The sequence below is a fragment of the Pinus tabuliformis genome, chromosome 8 (assembly GCF_031772625.1).
Source record: "Pinus tabuliformis cultivar Carrire ecotype Pingquan chromosome 8, CPIR1, whole genome shotgun sequence".
NCBI lineage: Eukaryota > Viridiplantae > Streptophyta > Pinopsida > Pinales > Pinaceae > Pinus > Pinus tabuliformis.
In genome coordinates this window covers 1,712,698,437-1,712,714,607 of record NC_142294.1, presented here as the reverse complement: position 1 = coordinate 1,712,714,607, position 16,171 = coordinate 1,712,698,437, and positions in this window count along the sequence as shown.

Sequence of the window (16,171 nt, the reverse complement as noted above, 5' to 3'; positions counted from 1 at the left end):
TCCCCTTCTCCTCTAAGTCAGGATAACTTGTTTGCTCAATCATATTTGCTGTTGTTATGCTTCCAGGTGTACACTGGGAGATCATGTTCGCCAAGTAGAGGGTGTTGTTGACCAGATCAACCAGATTGCTGGTAGTTAATTTACATCTTGAAGCCGCCCTTTCTGCTTTCATCACTTGAGTGTGCCATTCTGTGAAGAGTATGTCCTTGTATGTTTCTTGGATTCTGGGCAAATTCGCTGCTTTTCCCACATCAGAATCTTGCCAATCAAGATATGCGGTTATGGTTTCCTCAGCTTGGTCTAAATCACTCCTGGCCTTCTCTACCTGCTGACATACAGATGTAGTTAGCTCACATAATGGTTCTGCCTCAGTGAGTTGATGACATAGGAGCCTAATCTGCGATATTAATGCATTGTTTATCTGTGATGCTTCTGCTCTGAAATCCTCCACTTTTTGGGTGCCCTTTATGATTTCGAGCTGTGATGACAATTGAGCTATTTGCTCGTCTTTCGTTTTCATCATTAGCTCATTCGTTGTCCTCAACTGTGCCAATGCCTCCGATAATTCCTTTTGTTTCTGGATCGCGCTTTGGTCGATCCTCTGCCTCTCTGTTTGCAATTGCTGGGTTAATAAATTGTTCGTTTGCTGTTGTGCCAACAACTGCTCTTCTGCTTGCGCTGCCCTCTGCTTTGCCTCCGTCACTTCTGCCTGTAGTGCAAAAATTTCTTGGTCCTTAGTCTTCAGTAGAAGACTTACCTCCGATGCCTTATCAATAGTCGCTGTAGAATAGGATCCTGCATACTGTGACATCTTTGTTAGGTCATCGGAGGGGTCCAATTCCTCCTTCCATACTACATTACCCGTGACTGTTTGCTCTGGAAAGATAGAAGGTTGATCAGTCCTTCGTCTTTTCCTTGATCGCTTTACAACTACTCTATGCCTTGGGCTGTAGAAAACATCCAGGGGAGGAATATCTTCCACCTAGAGAACGATTTGATCGGAAGGGTCTTTAGGAATTACCTCAACATCCTTAGAACTAGGTGGGCCGCTGGTTCCACTTAGAACCTGAGGAGACGTGATGTCCTGTGTGTCATTTGTTTTGGAGGTGTCCATATCTTTGGAACATTCTATTCCACTGATAATAGAGTCAAATTGCTTCCACTGCTGGAGCAATTCGGGATCAATGGTGGTTTGTTTCTGCTTCTCGTCTTGGGACTCGCTCCGCTCTTTTTCCTGCTCTTTCCTTTGCTGCTCCTCTTGTTCTCTCCTATGTTTTTCTTCTTGTTCCCTTTTCTTCCTATCTGCCTATTCTTTTTTCTGTTTCTCCTCTTGTTCCCTTTTCTGTTGTTCCTCTACCTCTTTCTTCTTTCTTTCTTCTTGTTGCATTTGTGCTCTTTGCTGTTTTTCTGTTTGTTCTCTCTTTTGCCTTTCCACTTGTTCTTTCTTTTGCCTTTCCGCTTGTTCTTTTCTCTGCCTTTCTGCCTGTTGTTTCTTTTGTCTTTCCTCATGTTCTTTCTTCTTATCTTTTGTTATAACAGGAGGTTGGCTTGATTGTTGCCGACCAGGCTCGCTTGACGATGTCGCTGGGGTTGTTGCCAGTAAATCTAGAGGCAGAGTTTGCAACCTCTGCTCTCTAAGCTTATTGAACTCAGTTAACCCTTCATCCTTATATTTCATCCTAGCGAGTTCCCTAGCCTGACCTATTGATTCGGAGGCAACAAACAAGTCGTCAAACATATCTTCTTGATGGTCAAATTTTGTCAATTTGGCCTGTTCTAATGCAGTATAGGCAACTTTCTTTGGATCATATAGCCTATTTGGGATAGTGGCCAGAGTTAAGGATTGAATCTTTGTGGCTTCCTTTTCTGCATGTTTGAGATCATGCAGAGTATAGACACCAATTCTCAAGGGAAAAGAGGGCCAGCCCCTCTTCTTTTCTTTCTTGAGAGTCTGTGTAGTACTCTCAGCCATAATCTGATAGGCGATTTCTCTTGCTAGCAGTTTATCTGGAATGTACAAAGGGAGAACATGCGGATTGGCTTGGCTGCCGAAAACCCTAATGTAGGTAAATCTCTCTTCTCCAAACCAACTCGCTACCGCTGGTAAATCAAAGGAAGCTAGATAGGAGATTTTGGGAATGGGTTTATCAAAAATAGAATAATGAATGGGAACCATAAAGCCATTGCAGATTTGGTACAGATGGTGCTTATAAGAAGACTTCCACAATTTCTGGTGGTATATATGAATGGGTGAGGGGTCTTGGGCAGTCCACCTCCAACCGAGGACGGGAAATTCAAAATTGAAACATAATGTATCTAAAATATATGCACTGTAATAAAACGGGGGAATTTTCCTTTCAGTGACAATAGAATTAGCTCTAAAATCACGAACAGCTACGGCTAGTTTATCAGAGAGAATAGTGGCCCAATCCATAATTATGCTGTTTACTACTGCCTCCATTAGAGGAACCATCTCTATGGTAAAGTTAGCAGAGTCATGTAATCCCCATAGTCTACACATCATTATCCCCGCATAGCAATAGGGAGAAGCCAAAGAATCGACTGAGTACTTACCGGAAGACTCGTGCTTGTGTTTGGCTGGATTCTGCCTCCAATCCCGGATGGGTTCGGATTCTACTTCATTATCGCTTGCAAACTTTTATAGGAAAGTCTTGTTATAGACCTTCTCTGGCTCGGGAAAATGATACATTTGCCTTAGATGATCTGCCTTGAATGACCCAAAAATCCTCCCATCTCTGGTGCTAAAAGTTCTGTCGAGGATTGGAATTTCTTCAATTGCCCATCGCACGACGTCTGTGTAGGGGAGAATCTGTTCTCTGGCCGCTATCCTGTGAAGGAAAGAGTCGGCCAAATCTTTGAGAGTGCAATCAGACTTCTTGAGTAAGTCCACACTAGCTTCCGTCACTGTTACCACTGGTTGTTCGGCCTCTAGTAGATTATAAGTGCCTTGCCATGTAGCTCTGGTGAGACCCATGCATGTAGTATCCGATATTAAGCCCTTCTTTTTATCTGTGGCAGCTTGTCCTGCAACTGATGTAGCAGCGGAACCCGCGGTCTTCTTAGATTTCTTTCCCATCTTGCTCAGGCTTCTCTCGAAAGATGAATTCTGCACAAAGGCAAGAAAAACCGTAACATAGAAACATAACAATGAAAATCTATGGTGGGAGAGATATATCAATCGAAGCGTGCCGAGAGATTAACTCTCAAAAATGGCTGCGGATCCAATCAATGAGAAGATATTACAGATATATTAAATGGCCGTTTAAGGCCTGCTACTCCTTAAATGCTTATTACACCATTATCCGGTTGAATGACTCTCTTAAGCGTGCTATGGATATTTTGGCGGTTGAGTGCAGGTGATCGTTAATTGAAGGGGCAAAACTTTAAATACGAATACATCACCTTATCCCTCCATTTAACGGCTTTTTCGAAATCCGCGCTCTATCGATCGGATATCAATAATACTTTAGATTTTTAAGTTATGTCTTTTGAAATGCCGATCGCCGATAGCGATATCGCATCGCTTTAGGAGAATAGGTATTATATAATCATAAGCATAGGATCCTCCCGACCGCCGATTGCGACATCGCATCGGATTAGTGTGAAGAAATATAACAAGGTGCATTTAGAGTGAAGTGCCGATTCCCCGATCGCCGATATCACATCGCATCGGGGGTAAGACCTGGGCGCCTTATTAATGTGCATGGGATGTTGCCGACTGCCGATTGCGAAATTGCATCGGATCAGGGTAAATAACTTAAAGTGCTTTGACTGTATATGAAGTATCGCCGATAGCCGATCGCCGATTGCGGATTGTGTCGGAGCTTATGTTATGTATGCTTTTAAGATGTGTATGGGGTATTGCCGATCGCCGATAGCGAAATCGCATCGGCGGAGACCAATGTGCCACTTAAATGTGTTTTCCATGTCATTGCGATATGCGATCTTGCGATCGCTTTATCGTAATAATAAAATATTGTTTTATTTGTTGAAAAATGGTTGTTCAAAAGGCTTAAATAAATGAGCTCATTTGATCATCGGACCTTTTTGAACAATAGATGTATTGATACCAATTAAACTTTCAAAGGGACCCATTTCATATGTTAACCTTTATAAATAAAAATGATATGAAATGGGGGGTTGTTGTAGAGCACAACAGGGTAACAATGGGAATTTGGGTTGTGGATGCAGGGGTAGAAGGAGGGGTCTATGGTGGGGTGGTTTGGGGTTGAGATGTATGAGGAAATGGTGAGGAACTTGTAGAAACAACAATGGTTATAGAGGGATTAGGTGTCCCTTTAGAGGTGAGCTTAGATTGTATTGAATTCTGCAAATGTCTATCAATTGAGGAACTGACAGCTTCAAACTGTAATTCTTCAATAAACACTGGGTCTAGGACCAAGTCAATCAATTCAGAGTCAGAAGATGTTCTAAACAAAGAGGTCTCAAATTTCTCATCAAAGGGTTCATCCTCAAGATAAATCCATTTGACAGGGTAGGATCTTGATCTGTAGGTGGGCCGAGAACTGCTAGTACTTTCTTGACTTTCTTGTCTCCTAAGAATTCTGGGGATCAGATTAGGGTTCTCAAACACTGGTGGTGGATTTGGATCAGGATTTGCTCTAGTGTAACGAGTCCTTTCTGAAGCCAGTTTTCTTGGTTTTGATTTTCTAAATTAATATTAACAAACAACTTCTGTGATTTCTTTAAGATGCTTTAGATTTGAATTTAAACATTCCTAAAGATTTGTTTGACTGAGGAACTGGTTCATGTTAAGTTCATAAACTAAACCGGAGATTGACTAAAGCAACATTCATCTACTTATGCACTTGCAGAGCAAGAGTAGTTCGAAGGCTACCTGGCTAACTTCAGGCTCCGTCTGTAGTTTATAAAGTAAACAACAATAACAACAAATTTTTCATTCCCCAGCGGAGTCGCCACTATGTTATCACTCAAATTTTCCTAGAATTTGTAGGAAGAGGAAAGGGGTCCGAGGTAACCACAAACCAACTTTTGGGTATAGAATCTAGCCAATCTGTACCTAGAGAGGGCTCTCTCTTTAAGTTTTAGCTTTGTTTTAGAAGGTTTTAGGCTAGTTATGAAAGATTTGGGATTTTTGGTTGTATTTGGTGGTGAAATTCAATAGCAGATGGGTAGAACTGAATATTTCAGGCCATTGGGCTAATGGAGTCAGAAGAAGATGGCTCAACTGAATTTGGCTTTTGAGTAAAGGATGGCTTCATAGGGCAAGATAGCTAAGCAGGGAGCAAATGATAACTTGAAAAGATGGGATGCGTTCAAAAGGGAAGAAAGGCAATTAAGGATCCTTCCACATCTTATGAGAAGAGGGAATTTAGATGATCACCAATAAAAAACAATTAAGTTTTTTTACTAAATGATTAAAATGATAAACTAAGAAGCAGGAGCAATTAAGAATTCCTTGCCTATGATAGTTTAGAGGAAAACATTAAGAATTAAAATGATTGAAAACAAATTGCACTTAAGAATTTTCTGAATTATACATTTTTGTTTTAATATTGAGATATGGAACATAATTGAAATATTAAATAGGAAAATAATAAACACATGAGTTATATATAATACTTATTTTCCTAGTGTTTTGCACATGAATACTGTGAAATGTCCTTTGTATCAATTCTTCATCCAGCCAGCCATGTGAGATTTTGTCCAACAACACTTTATTCAAAAGTAATTAGTTTTACAGAAATGTCTAAGAATCCACCCCCCAATACTCTGAATGAGGGAGTATTTATACAAAAGTTTTACAATGAAATATCTCATAAAAAAGAGAGATATATTCTAGGGTGACTAACTATAAGTTACATGAAAATAGAGATAGATGGTCTCGTAGATAGAAGATAAAGTAAACTGATGGCTTGTTGTCCCTGTTTTTGTGAATGAGCTGGAGGCAGGCCCTAAGATGAGGCATCTTGTTGTCTTCCTTGTAAATTCGTGCTGGCTATTCTGCTTTTCACTTTCTCACTGATACACTTTGACCTGTTCTGATACTCTTTACCTGTTTGATCCTTGTTTATCCTCTTTTACCATCATTGACTATAGTAAATAATGAAAATTTACTTTTTACCAAGGATAAATTACAAAATGTCTAGCATTTCTTCCCACCATTTTTCCTATGGTATTTTGGTCCTTTGAAGTTTTCTGAGGATTTCATCAGTCTCAGTGTACTTGAAAAAAGTAGGTTGAACTGGAAACAAATGCTTTAACTCATGCTCAACATAGAAAAGGTTCTCTAGACTGTCATAGAGAACTCTGCCTGTAGGTAGTGCTTTTGGTGTTGATGTACTGGTTGATGAACTTGCCTGGTTATCTGCATATTGATCCAATTTGTCAACATAATCTATATGCCTCATTAATTTATCATTGATAACTAAAGGACTGGGGAGTCCTTTGTTCTGCAAAATACTAAATTTCTCCATAAAAACATTAATCTCCTCTTGCATGTTTTGGCATCTTCTTTCCAAATTTTGTATTAGAGACCTTTTAGTCAATATGTTTTTTACTTCCAGAATAGTCCCTGTTCTGTAATCAATGCCAATTTCTTCCAGCTGATACTTATTCTTTATATTCAAAAAATTTATAAGCCTAGTGGCTTCCTCAGGTATCCTTCCTATTTCTTCCTTTGTCCTTTGAATTTCTTCCAGTGCTAACTTTACTAAATCAATCTATTCAAATATTATTTGTATTGATGGCCAAACATCATTTATTGACTGAGTGATGTTGGTCCAAAGAATCTTTTTAATGTCTGCCAAGGGCTTGTCAAATGTGAGGTCTTTTTCTAATGATTTCACCTTTTGTTCTAACCCTTTATTTTCCCTCACCTTTTCTGCAAAATTTATCTTTGAAATATCATATCTCTGTTCTAAGGTAACATATTGTTCTTTTAACTTTTGCAACTCTAAAACTTAGAGCTTCATCTTCTCCATTGATTTTATCAATTGCTCTGTACTTAGACCTAAAGTTCCTTCTGGTGTCATTCCTATACCTGTACTTGTGACTACTTCAGCTGTGGCCAAAGGGGCATTGGGTGCCAGAGCTATTGCCAGTGTTGAAGGGACTGTAGTGGAGACCACTGGTATCACATTTGGTGGCTAGGAGGTCGACTCTCCCTGCTTTCTTTTGACTGATCTTTCTAACTCTTGTTCGGTCTCCTTCAGTTGTTCATTAATCTGTAGGACCAAGTCCATAAGCTCTTCTTAAGACTTCTTCTGAATAATTTATGTAGTTTGTGTATGCCTTGATGGGGGTAATTTTAGCTGCTTTCTCAAGGCAGCTATGTCTTCATCTTTTTTCTTTATTAATGCTTCTACATCCTTCACATCCTTTAGATTATGACCCAATCCAATCACTAACTCTTCCAAAGATTTAATTTTTTTATCTTTAGCCTGTGAAGAGGCTATCTCCAGTTGTAATTGGGCACTTGTATTATTCAAATAGTTCTCTAATCTTTGGGCCATCATGGCCTTACCAGTGAATGTTGAATATATCAATTCTCCTATTTTCCTGTGTAGCTGAGTTTGATCCAAGGGATGAATATCTTTTTCCATGACCTCAAAATTTGTTTGAAGGTAATCTGCACCTGTTTGAGGTTTTTTCACTTTAGGCTTGAAGAGGGTCATTTCCATTTTTCCCTCCTTGAGGTCATAGCCTAACATCAACCTATTCTGATTGGTGGGAGCCATTTTTAAATATTAATTGTAAACTTGAATTCTTAATGGCTCATTCCTAGCTTTTATTTCCTTGAATTTCTTTTTAAAATCTAGGTTCTCACTTCCTAGAGGCTTAAGGATGATACTTCAGTGCTCTGTTGTCTCTCTAGCTCCTGTCTCTGTGAGCTAGAAGGTGTCCCACCTGCTGGGAAAGTCTGGTGACTGTCTACACCTTCTTTTCTTTGGCTGTCTGTGGTTTCTTCAAAAATTTCCTCTTCTGAATGAGGATTTAGCCTGTGCCTTTTAGCACCAGGCTGGTTTGATGGGCCACTAGCAGGGGTAGCTACTTCCCTATCTCTCTTTTTGTTCTTTTCCTCATTCAGAGGAGTCTACAAAATTGGGGGCTCTTCTACATTAACTTGAGTTGGGTGAGCCTGTGTTTGAGCCTGCTCTTGAGAAGTTTCAGGCTGCTTAGACATGACTGATTGTTCTGTTGCTTGGGTGCTAGTCTCTGGTCCCTTTCCCTTGGATGTCCCTGTAAGTGGTGTGCTGGTATCCTGTGAGTGCTTCTGAGAGGTTTCAGTTGTAGAGGCACTGATCTCTGATGTTGACCTTTGAGAAGTTTCAAACTGTACCTATCCAAAAGAATCTAGGTCAAGTGTTTTTTCAAGATCCTTCATCACATTTTCTATATTGACCTATTCAGCATCAGTTTCCACTAAGGTACCTTCCCTCCATTCATCCATATTGGCAAATTGTTCAATCTTTGGAATTCTGTGATGTATGTAAGGTGATAGTCTATTTTTTGTCCTTCTATCACAGATGAAACTATGGGGATCATAAGGAAACCAACTAAAACTTTTGTGTAGTTTAAGCTAATCTTCTAGAATTTTCTCTACTTCTCTCCATGCTTCCCTAGTGTTGCAGATGAAAGGGCCTAATTGACTCTTGATTCTGAGTTGTGATTTCTTTTTGGCTTTGTGAAAGTGAACCAAGTCTGAATTTATCATTTGTCTATAATATTCCAATGCAAACAGTCTCATTGGAACATATCTGGGCAGCTTGAATGGGGAAAGCTCACATCCATATACTCTAATTTCTGTATGGTTCTGGTATAAATACCAGTCACCCACTCTGTATTGTTTAGAGAGCTAGAGGATCTTCTTGATATCATCACTGATTCTGGGAGGTGAAATCCTTGTCAGCAAGGTGGTTGTTGGGTGTACAAACTGATCAATGAACTCATTATAAGAATAAGGGTTGGCATAAGATTTATGGAAGATGGAGGTCCAAAAGATGACAGACCTTGGATTACCCTTAGTATCTAGTTTCATGACAGAAAATGGGAATTTTTTTGATTGGTAGTAGAGAATGAGATGATATATAAAGCTGGAAAACATGAAGAGCATTTCATTCTCTAGTCTTGTGAATTGATCATGAATTATGTCAGCAATGAATGAGTCATAGTCATACTTGATAGCAGGGGGCTATCCAGGAGTAAAGATAGACATCAACACTAAGGTCAGTTCATCTACATACTCACTAGTGTTGAATCCCATGACTACAGATATCATATCGACTATGATTTTACCCATATCAGTGAAGAAAACTTGCATATAAGGAGGTGGGTCCTTGGTTTGATATTGCTTTAATATGAAGGTCTGGCAGAGGTGATCAAGTTCATATTGGGACAATTTAGTTGATTGCTCAAGTAAATTTCCAATGGAAATGGGGGTGAGGGCTTGGCTGGAGTGAAATTGCAACATCTCATTGATTGATTCAGCAGTTATTGGGAAAAGGACTGTTTGGTTGGGAGACATAACTACTCTGCAGTTGGGGTCATAATTGGCATGGCAATGATGGATTATGTTAGGGAAAACATGGACAGAGGGAAGAAAGTATATGGGAAGATTGGATTCCCACAGTCCTATGACATCACGGCCATTCAAGTAGTTATCCCTACATTGGAAAAAGACTTTGAGGTGATTTTTATCAGTGGTTAAGTCTTTTATCTAGAAGTCCTTATCTGTGAGAGGCAGATAGTCTAAATCTCAATGAGGAGCATTAATGGGTGCAACATTCAAAGCTACCAGGTTTCCATTTCTGGTTCTTATGGATTCAGATAGGGAAATGATGTTTTCTTTGTGAAATGGGTAAAGCACAGGATGCAAAGCGATGGAGGTTTAATGGAGGCGGGCTTGATATAATTAAGTATTATTTAATCACATCAAGGGCGGCGGGATTGGCTGGTGAGGGTATTAATTAACCATGAGGGTTAATTAATCCCATTTTGATGTTGCGGGGGGATTAATGCTGTTAATTAGTTACTGATTAACTAATTAATTCGTTTTTAAAATATATTATGGTCATAATTAATCGGGGGTGGGATATATAGTATTTTTGGGATTTTTACATAATTACAATAATACGGGAGTGGGTAAACCTTATAAGAGATTTACTTATTGATATAAATTAGCAGTTAATATAAATTTATGAAATGAAAGTGCTAAGTATAAAACATTTGAAGTATGTATTTAAACTTAGGCTAAAGTGAAAACAAGGGTTTTATGGAAAATTTTGTAATTTTCCTAAGCAAAATAGGATTTTACTTAGGAAAAACTTATGAAAGGGAGTGAATGATTTTTATGAAGGGGTTTAAGTACCTAGGCTTTATAAATTATTGGGCTGAGGGTCTGGTCCCTCCAAAAGTCAGAGAAATGCTCTAAGCCCCTTTAACTTGGTAAATGCCTTTAGTACTTAGGGGAAGTTAGTGAAACTTAAGGGGAAAATGGATAGGGAAATTAATTAATTTGAATTTGTTTATTTCATGTGTTGTATCCAGTGTAAGTTGTGCTTTTTCCAAGTGATGAAAAAAAAATATTTAAGCATTAAACTTAACCATTCACCACACATTTATTCTGCAACCATCATCTACTTACCCTACCTACTTTATCCTAGCATTTTCACTTCTTTATTAGGGTGCACTTAGACTGGAAAACCCTTTTCTCACTTTCTTTTCTTTTACATAATGATATCTATCTAAATCTACACTTATTACATCCAAGGGCTCAGATTAAACTATTGAGCTCCTTTTTTCACTCTACCTATCTACTTATCTGCCAAGATTACACTGTTTGGTCAGATATTTATTCTCTATTTCTACAACATGAAATTGAAAAATGAATTAGCCAAGTTTAAACTATTTGACTATTCATGAATTGTGGCATAGGTGACAAACTACACACAATTGTTTATTTTCCAAAAATAAAAGTAGTGGCATTTAGACTTGCACACTTTCCTGGTCTTTCTTTTGTTGGGGTTCATTTTCTCTCATTTTTTGACCATCTTTTATTCTTTTTACCCTTTGATTTTTCTTTTAGGGTATACCCTCTTTACATTTTTTAAATTTTTTGATTTTTTGAAAATATGGAAAACCTTTGCAACAAGTAAAGGTATGAACATATTACATAGCTCATCAAGTCAATCATGACATATGAAACCTATTGGTATAGGGGCCTAACAGAATGGAAGAAGGATGAAGAAGTATGGCCACTTATTCAAAAGTTGCAAAAGATCCCAATTCAAACAATATTGCCAGAAATTGAAGAGGAAGAAAAAATCATATTGGAACCTAGAGAAATCACCGAAAAAAGAACCCGACAGCTACGAAATCGATCAATTTCAAACTACCTCATCAGGTGGAAGAACTTACCCACTGAAGATTCCACATGGGAGGACAAGAATTTTATATAGAAGCATCAAGATCTACTCAAGTGTTGAGGACAACACTTTTTGAAGGAGAGGGGCATGTTAGGCCCCTATACTACTAGTGTAACCCATTATTGTTAATAGTACAACCCCCTTATTATATTGATGTACCCATGTAGTGCCCATATTTTTACTATTGTGCCCCATAGAAGCCCACTATTGTTATTATTATGCCCTTACATTATTATTGTTATGTCAGATCTAATTATATTATGACCCCTTAGACTCCTATATATAGAAAGGAGGTATTTTCATTTGTATCATCCAAGAATTGTTCATTTATGTAATGTAAAGGAGGTTGCCCCCTCGAAGAGGTTTAATTCTAAGGCATTGATCTATCTTTTCTATCTTTTTGTGAGCTAGTTTCATAACACTGGGTAGCTACTTCTACTGGAATTGCATGATGTTCCTTTTGAGTGATAACAAGTTGAGTGGGTATGGGCTCAGTTTGAGTCCATGGAGCCCTCCCTTCATATGATTGTTTGTACAGCCGCGTCTGCTATCTCCGGGTTTTGTCCGGGACCTTTCCGGCTGTGATTTCCTTTATTTTTATTCTGAGCCTTTTTACTATATTGTGAAGCTTCCACTGTTCATTCCTAAGCTTTTTCAATTTGGCTCTATACTTTTTCCGAGGAGCAACTGTTCTGCTGACATTCTCGTTAATAGTTTTTGCTTCTTAAGAGCCTGGTTTCTCATCTTGGCTTTGTTCTAAAAGGACTCTGTCTCTAGATTGGTTATCAGTTTCCCGAATTATTTCGGCTTCTTTTTATTGGCTTATGTTTTCTGTGCTTAGGCCTACCTGGCTGGTTTATACTGGAGGCATGTCACCAAATTGGTTCCCTTCTTCTTGAATGGCCTCTACATTTGTTTTTGCTTCATGGCTTGCATCTTGTGAGGGAGATAGAATTCTGGCATTCCTAGAATTCTTAAGAGATTGGGTTGTTCCAAAATTAAGATTGAGTAGGCTTTCAGGCTGCATGTAATCGTTCATGTTGGCCAGGACCTAGGCGAATTAAAAATTGTGAAACAAGTCTTCTTGGGGACTCATGCTTGGTGTTGAGGGAAGTCCCTATTCATTTCTTTGTTCATCTCCAGAATTCCCTATTTCTTCCTCATGGTATGATTCAAGGTTATCCTAGCCTTCTATCTCTAGCTGCAAGTATTGTTCACTTACTGGGCTAGACAACTCTATAGCTTGACTAATACTGCCTTGAGGATTTTTGGTCGCTCCTAATTTTGACCTCAACCTTGTGGATGATTTTCACTTTTGAGGTATGTTCCTTGCAAGGGTAGTCCTCTTCCTTTTCGAAATAGGGTTAGGTGCAAGCAGGGCTAAACCTCCTTCAAGAGCTAATATTAGTTCATCCCAGCATGTTTTTTGCCGGGTGAGGTTATAGCTAACTATTATCCTAATCCAACAGTGGTGGATTACTACAGTTTCTATGTGTTGGGACCATCTTAGCCTCTCGGTAGTGTCATGTAGTAAATATTTCAATAATGCAGGTAAATTTACAGAGCACTTTCATTTTATAACTGCTAAGAGTTCGAGTTTACGTGACCTTACCATGTCTTTGCGCCCGTTGAATGTAATGTAGTTTTGGACACTTCTTGCTAGTTATCCCCATGGTTCTCCAAGTGAAGATGGATGAATGCCTTTGCCCTTTTTGATTAGCTCCTCTCATTTGTCGCTAAAAGCCTTGATAGCATCATGCAGCTTCAACCGCTTACCAGTCCACACTGGTCCTTTTGTCGGTAACCCAGATACCTCTACTGTCATAGCGTCTGATACCATGATTTGCCTACCCCTTACCATGGATTTTCTATTCTGAATATTTCATAAGAATTCGATGGCAATTTCCTCGTTGGGTGGTTGAAATCTCATAAAGTATGCTATCCACCCAGATCGAGCTAAAATTTCCCTGGCTGCATCAGAAACAACTAGTATTAGCGGTTCTCTGCACACTGTTCTTCCTCCCATACTACTTGAATTCTACAAACGATAAGTGTAGCAGAGAAAACGCAGCGATGAACAGAGCTGAGTGATGGAACAACAAATGGTTGTGATAGCTTTATCGCGTGATACTTTATAAACATCAATACCGTTATTGAGGGCTGTTATAATACCACATGCTCTGTGATCATGGAATGTCATATCATTCCACAAAATCCAATGAAAAAATGACAGTGCATTCATAAGTGCACTGGGGGTCCCCGCCTCCCTTCGAAATAATAGGTTTCCTACGACTGAATGAGCGGAAGGATAACAAACTAGTGATGAAGTACAGGGGTGATGGATTGACAAGGTACACATATTAATGAAAGGATCATAAAGAATATTGGAGTGATGAAAACAAGGCATGTAACGAGAACTATCAATAAGTGATAAGCTGTCGTGATGTGATATGATAAGGAAAAAGGGACAACATGCGCAAGAAATAATACTTTACTGTTGTTATTCCACTTAAACTATTGTGATTGATAAAAAAAAATTACTCATGCATAAAGGTTCAAGGTACGTTAGTAACATAATCTCTCCATAGAAGAGATAAAAACATAAGACAAGGGTATTATAATAGTTATTGATGTAAAATAAAGCTTCAATACCATCAGCAAAGCTCCTGTTTCCCACAGGTGTCCATAGCCTCGACAAAGTTGCTTTCTAACCCTTGGGAACCATGCTCCTTTATGTATAATTGGGGAAGTGTCTTATGATGTCCATAGTAGAGACCAATGTTCTAGCTTGGTAACTAGGTAGACACATTGCCATTCACTAGGAAGTAGCGAAAGTGGTCAGGCCGGCTCACAATGAGACTTCCTATTTCCAAGGACTTTGTTTGTTTATGCATCCATTGGATCATATCGCTGGTGTGGTGGCCATAGTGGGAATGCCACTTTGCTCCTTCCTTATGATAATGGTAGGTTGGCTCGTGATGAGACCCCCTATCCTCCATCTATGGAAAAAAATCATAAAACTGTTAGTGAATATATATATATATATATATATATATATATATATATATATATATATATATATATATATATCTATATATATATATATATATATATATATATATATATATATATATATATATATATATATATATATTTTATAGTCCCCATTTTATACATAGAGGGTGGCTCATCACTCCTTAAGAGTAGGGATGGCAGAAAAAGTTTGACATATCAATATAAAAAAATATACCCATAATCTTATTGATAATACATAGAGAGAGTTATACAGGAAAGGGGAAACCAACATGGTACAGATAATAAATCAGTTTGGTTTATAGTGGAAATGAGGATAGTGAAGTGATATAGATAACTGTGTCCTTTTCTTTTTCTGATCATCACAAGGCCATCTTGTTAGAGATGATAGTATTCAATGTATTTTCCTGTTCCACTAGACTCCATATTTGTTGTCCTTAAATATGTATTGTACCTTTCATGCCATTAAGAGGATCATAAAGAGTGAAACTGGGATGGTCTAGGGATGATTATGGAAGGAAGAGAAAGAGGATGTTCTCAAAAATATTCACAAAGTGATGTTCCTTGAAGGGAATAGCAAAAGAAAATCCACACCAAAACTATTGTTCCTTATAGGGAACAACAATTGTTCCTTGAAAGGAACAATCCTTAGAGGGAACAACAATTGTTCCCTATAGGAAACAACAAAGAAAATAGTTGCAAAACGATGTTGTTCCCTATAGGGAACACCAAGAGGAATATGTATGAAAATTGATGTTCCCTATAGGAAACAACATTTTCTCTGTGTAGGGAATAGCAAGGGAAATACACGCTTAAAAATTGTTGTTCCCTATAAGGAGCAACAACTGTTCCCTACAGGTAACAACAAAGAAAACACATGCAAAAACTTTTGTTCCTTATAGGGAACAATAGCTTTTCCCTATAGAGAACAACAAAGCAAACTACAAACAAAAATTGTTGTTCCCTATAGGAAACATAAAAAAAAATACATGCTGAAATTGTTGTTCCTTAGAGGGAACAACAGTTGTTCCCCATAGGGAACAACAAAGCAAAATTTACACAAAAATTGTTGTTCCCTGCAGGGAACAACAAAGCTAAATACACAAAAATTGTTGTTCCCTGTAGGGAACAACAAAGCAAAATACACACAAAAATTGTTGTTCCCTATAGGGAATAGCAACTGTTCCCTATGGGAAACAACAAGGCAAAATACACACAAAAATTGTTGTTCCTTGTAGGGAACAATAGCTATTCCCTCTAGGGATCAACAAGGAAAATACACACGAAAATTGTTGTTCCCTAGAGGGAATAACAACTTTTCCCTATAGGGAACAACAAAGGAAAAATAGAGAAAAAAAATAATATACAATCTATTACCCAAGCAAATGCAATCAAATAGAAATAAAATAGAAAGACAAGTTTATGTACAAGTTTCAAAAGAATAAATTCTTCACTGGACTGGTGTTGTGGAAGGGTTGCCCTCTTCAGCAAGATTTTGTATTATGGAATCTTCCCGTAACTGTTGGAAAAAGGATTCCCTTGTAAGCGGTTTGTGATAGAGGCGTAGTCAATGTCCATTTGCTTTAAAAGAGTAGCCAGACCCATCAATGGTGGCTAATGTAAGGGTGCCATTATCATGCACCTCTTGTATCCGATAGGGACCTAACCATCTGGTTTGGAGTTTGCCCGAGAAACCGTGGAACCTAGAA